This window comes from Brachyhypopomus gauderio, unplaced genomic scaffold (genome assembly GCF_052324685.1).
Source record: "Brachyhypopomus gauderio isolate BG-103 unplaced genomic scaffold, BGAUD_0.2 sc46, whole genome shotgun sequence".
NCBI classification, from domain to species: domain Eukaryota; kingdom Metazoa; phylum Chordata; class Actinopteri; order Gymnotiformes; family Hypopomidae; genus Brachyhypopomus; species Brachyhypopomus gauderio.
In genome coordinates this window covers 2,559,472-2,564,471 of record NW_027506872.1, presented here as the reverse complement: position 1 = coordinate 2,564,471, position 5,000 = coordinate 2,559,472, and the positions used below count along the sequence as shown (strand labels likewise).

The following is a 5,000-nucleotide window of genomic DNA, read 5'->3' as shown; positions in this document are numbered from 1 at the left end:
TCATTTGGTGAACTCTGTGTAATCACTTTGTGAAAGTCTTGTATAAAAGGGTCATTTTAAACCTCCTCTCTCGCTTACGGCCATACCACCCTGAGAACGCCCGATCTCGTCTGATCTCGGAAGCTAAGCAGGGTCGGGCCTGCTTAGTACTTGGATGGGAGACAGCCTGGGAATACCAGGTGCCTTAAGCTTTTTCTTTGCTCACAAATGGTGACTTTCATGTTTGCTTCTTCTGTCTATTTGTGATTCGTCACTCAGGTTTTTTTTATTATTCTTACCTCTCTATCGCTCTATCTGCCCCCCCCCCAAAAAAAAACTAGCATGCAGAAACATGCGTCCAGCTAAGAGGAAACGTCGACACGCAGGCTTGGTCCTCTGCAATACTGCGCATGAGCACAGCTGGCGTGCTTAAGTTATAGCCTCTGTATTTACTCAACGCATGGACGGATAGCTATAGCTAGTTCACCTTATCTTCTTGAAGGAACTCACCGTTGTTCACCTAACCATACAGCCGTATACATATAAATGCCCCATGCAGAGAAACGTTGCATAATTATTCCTCCAAAAAAACCCAACTTTTTTTGCAGCAATTCAATTACACTCAATTATGCAGTTACACAGCTAAATAAGCACCTGTCACATTGCTGAGAGTAACAGGTTAAAGCAAATGAAAGAAAAAACAGCAAAGGCATTGTGTAAGACGCGATTTGATCATTCGGTGAACTCTGTGTAATCACTTTGTGAAAGTCTTGTATAAAAGGGTCATTTTAACCCTCCTCTCTCGCTTACGGCCATACCACCCTGAGAACGCCCCATCTCGTCTGATCTTGGAAGCTAAGCAGGGTCGGGCCTGGTTAGTACTTGGATGGGAGACCGCCTGGGAATACCAGGTGCTGTAAGCTTTTCCTTTGCTCACAAATGGTGACTTTCATGTTTGCTTCTTCTGTCTATTTGTGATTCGTCACTCAGGTTTTTTTTATTATTCTTACCTCTCTATCGCTCTATCTGCCCCCCCCCAAAAAAAACTAGCATGCAGAAACATGCGTCCAGCTAAGAGGAAACGTCGACACGCAGGCTTGGTCCTCTGCAATACTGCGCATGCGCACAGCTGGCGTGCTTAAGTTGTAGCCTCTGTATTTACTCAATGCATGGACGGATAGCTATAGCTAGTTCACCTTATCTTCTTGAAGGAACTCACCGTTGTTCACCTAACCATACAGCCGTATACAGTTGTGATCAAATTTATTCAACCCCCACTGAAATAAAGTGTTTTGGCCAGTTTGACATTGATTTTGATCATTTCAGTCATCTTATTTACAATTATATCAAAGAGGCACTTATAAATTAGACAAACATAACATAATATTTATGATGGAATAACCACAAATGTCTTTACTGTGCTCACATCATTATCAGTTTTATTCAACCCCCTAGTGACATTATTTTTTAGTACTTAGTACAACATCCTTTTCCAGTTATGACAGCTTTCAAGCGTGAAGCATAGCTTGACACAAGTGTCTTGCAGCGACCTATGGGTATCTTAGCCCATTCTTCATGGGCAAAAGCCTCCAGTTCAGTCACATTCTTAGGCTTGCGCACTGCAACTGCCTTCTTTAGGTCCCACCAGAGGTTCTCAATTGGATTTAAGTCTGGTGATTGCGATGGCCACTCTAGAATGTTCCAGCCTTTCATGTTCAACCATGCTCTAGTGGACTTGGATGTGTGCTTTGGATCATTGTCCTGTTGGAAGGTCCAACGTCTCCCAAGCCGCAGGTTTGTGACTGACTCCATCACATTTTCCTCCAAGATCTCCTGGTACTGAAGGGAATTCATGGTACCCTGCACACGTTGAAGCTTTCCGGTACCATTAGAAGCAAAACAGCCCCAAAGCATAATTGACCCCCCGCCATGCTTCACAGTAGGCAAGGTGTTCTTTTGTTCATAAGCCTGGTTCTTCCTTCTCCAAACATAGCGCTGGTCCATTGTCCCAAACAGTTCTAATTTAGTTTCATCTGACCACAGTACACTGTCCCAAAACCTTTGTGGCTTGTCCACATGACTTTTGGCATACTGCAGTCGACTTTTCTTGTTCTTTGGAGTCAGCAAGGGGGTGCGTCTGGGCGTTCTGGCATGGAGGTCTTCGTTATGCAGTGCGCGCCTTATTGTCTGAGCTGAAACTTCAGTGCCCACATCTGACAGGTCTTTTTTCAGTTCCTTAGCAGTCACGCGGGGATTTTTCTCCACATTACGCTTCAGGTAGCGCACAGCAGTCGCGGTCAGGATCTTCTTTCTGCCACGACCAGGTAACGTTTCCACTGTGCCCTTTAACTTGAACTTGCGAATGATACTTCCGATAGTGTCTCTTGGAATATTTAACAACTTCGCAATCTTTTTATATCCATTGCCATTCTTGTGAAGAGCAATAACCTCTTCTCTTGTCTTCTGGGACCATTCTCTTGCCTTCACCATGCTTGGAAACACACCAGTAGATGTCTAGAAGGAGCTGAGTATCACAGTCCTTTTAAATCTGCCTAATTGGTGCTTATCATGCTTGATTGCTGCTCGTTGACATCCACAGATGTTTTCAATACCTGATGGAAAACACTGGAATGAACCTCTGTTCTTAGGAGTGGTAGTCGTAAAGGGGTTGAATAATTGTGTCAATGAAGAAATCACAAAAAGGCCATTTAATACTTTATGACAAAAAAAATTGATGCTATCTTAGTTTCATTTAGTTCTTTAACAAGTCCTTGTAAGATTTCATTATGAACACAATTACAAATGTGCACTGAATTCCATAAAACCCTTCGCAGCATTGGGGGTTGAATAAATTTGATCACAACTGTACATATAAATGCCCCATGCAGAGAAACGTTGCATAATTATCCCTCCAAAAAAACCCAACTTTTTTTGCAGCAATTCAATTACACTCAATTATGCAGTTACACAGCTAAATAAGCACCTGTCACATTGCTGAGAGTAACAGGTTAAAGCAAATGAAAGAAAAAACAGCAAAGGCATTTTGTAAGACGTGATTTGATCATTCGGTGAGCTCTGTGTAATCACTTTGTGAAAGTCTTGTATAAAAGGGTCATTTTAAACCTCCTCTCTCGCTTACGGCCATACCACCCTGAGAACGCCCGATCTCGTCTGATCTCGGAAGCTAAGCAGGGTCGGGCCTGCTTAGTACTTGGATGGGAGACCGCCTGGGAATACCAGGTGCTGCAAGCTTTTTCTTTGCTCACAAATGGTGACTTTCATGTTTGCTTCTTCTGTCTATTTGTGATTCGTCACTCAGGTTTTTTTTTTTATTCTTACCTCTCTATCGCTCTATCTGCCCCCCCCCCCCCCCCCCCCAAAAAAAAAAGAACTAGCATGCAGAAATGTGCGTCCAGCTAAGAGGAAACGTCGACACGCAGGCTTGGTCCTCTGCAATACTGCGCATGAGCACAGCTGGCGTGCTTAAGTTATAGCCTCTGTATTTACTCAACGCATGGACGGATAGCTATAGCTAGTTCACCTTATCTTCTTGAAGGAACTCACCGTTGTTCACCTAACCATACAGCCGTATACATATAAATGCCCCATGCAGAGAAACGTTGCATAATTATCCCTCCAAAAAAACCCAACTTTTTTTGCAGCAATTCAATTACACTCAATTATGCAGTTACACAGCTAAATAAGCACCTGTCACATTGCTGAGAGTAACAGGTTAAAGCAAATGAAAGAAAAAACAGCAAAGGCATTGTGTAAGACGCGATTTGATCATTTGGTGAACTCTGTGTAATCACTTTGTGAAAGTCTTGTATAAAAGGGTCATTTTAAACCTCCTCTCTCGCTTACGGCCATACCACCCTGAGAACGCCCGATCTCGTCTGATCTCGGAAGCTAAGCAGGGTCGGGCCTGCTTAGTACTTGGATGGGAGACAGCCTGGGAATACCAGGTGCCTTAAGCTTTTTCTTTGCTCACAAATGGTGACTTTCATGTTTGCTTCTTCTGTCTATTTGTGATTCGTCACTCAGGTTTTTTTTATTATTCTTACCTCTCTATCGCTCTATCTGCCCCCCCCCAAAAAAAAACTAGCATGCAGAAACATGCGTCCAGCTAAGAGGAAACGTCGACACGCAGGCTTGGTCCTCTGCAATACTGCGCATGAGCACAGCTGGCGTGCTTAAGTTATAGCCTCTGTATTTACTCAACGCATGGACGGATAGCTATAGCTAGTTCACCTTATCTTCTTGAAGGAACTCACCGTTGTTCACCTAACCATACAGCCGTATACATATAAATGCCCCATGCAGAGAAACGTTGCATAATTATTCCTCCAAAAAAACCCAACTTTTTTTGCAGCAATTCAATTACACTCAATTATGCAGTTACACAGCTAAATAAGCACCTGTCACATTGCTGAGAGTAACAGGTTAAAGCAAATGAAAGAAAAAACAGCAAAGGCATTGTGTAAGACGCGATTTGATCATTCGGTGAACTCTGTGTAATCACTTTGTGAAAGTCTTGTATAAAAGGGTCATTTTAACCCTCCTCTCTCGCTTACGGCCATACCACCCTGAGAACGCCCCATCTCGTCTGATCTTGGAAGCTAAGCAGGGTCGGGCCTGGTTAGTACTTGGATGGGAGACCGCCTGGGAATACCAGGTGCTGTAAGCTTTTCCTTTGCTCACAAATGGTGACTTTCATGTTTGCTTCTTCTGTCTATTTGTGATTCGTCACTCAGGTTTTTTTTATTATTCTTACCTCTCTATCGCTCTATCTGCCCCCCCCCAAAAAAAACTAGCATGCAGAAACATGCGTCCAGCTAAGAGGAAACGTCGACACGCAGGCTTGGTCCTCTGCAATACTGCGCATGCGCACAGCTGGCGTGCTTAAGTTGTAGCCTCTGTATTTACTCAATGCATGGACGGATAGCTATAGCTAGTTCACCTTATCTTCTTGAAGGAACTCACCGTTGTTCACCTAACCATACAGCCGTATACATATAAAT

General features: G+C 43.5%; 5 non-coding genes across 5 annotated transcripts; all 5 read left to right on the top strand.

Annotated features, from left to right (window-relative positions):
* The first annotated feature begins 72 nt into the window (after positions 1-72).
* Positions 73-191, top strand: LOC143487444 (5S ribosomal RNA). Its single transcript, XR_013124248.1, has one exon. It is a non-coding gene; the product is annotated as a 5S ribosomal RNA (ribosomal RNA).
* Positions 192-783: 592 nt separating this feature from the next.
* Positions 784-902, top strand: LOC143487217 (5S ribosomal RNA). Its single transcript, XR_013124027.1, has one exon. It is a non-coding gene; the product is annotated as a 5S ribosomal RNA (ribosomal RNA).
* A 2,210-nt stretch (positions 903-3,112) lies between these two features.
* LOC143487221 (5S ribosomal RNA) lies at positions 3,113-3,231 on the top strand. Its single transcript, XR_013124031.1, has one exon. It is a non-coding gene; the product is annotated as a 5S ribosomal RNA (ribosomal RNA).
* Positions 3,232-3,837: 606 nt separating this feature from the next.
* On the top strand, positions 3,838-3,956 carry LOC143487443 (5S ribosomal RNA). The gene has a single exon (XR_013124247.1). It is a non-coding gene; the product is annotated as a 5S ribosomal RNA (ribosomal RNA).
* Positions 3,957-4,547: 591 nt separating this feature from the next.
* On the top strand, positions 4,548-4,666 carry LOC143487216 (5S ribosomal RNA). Its single transcript, XR_013124026.1, has one exon. It is a non-coding gene; the product is annotated as a 5S ribosomal RNA (ribosomal RNA).
* Positions 4,667-5,000: the final 334 nt, after the last annotated feature.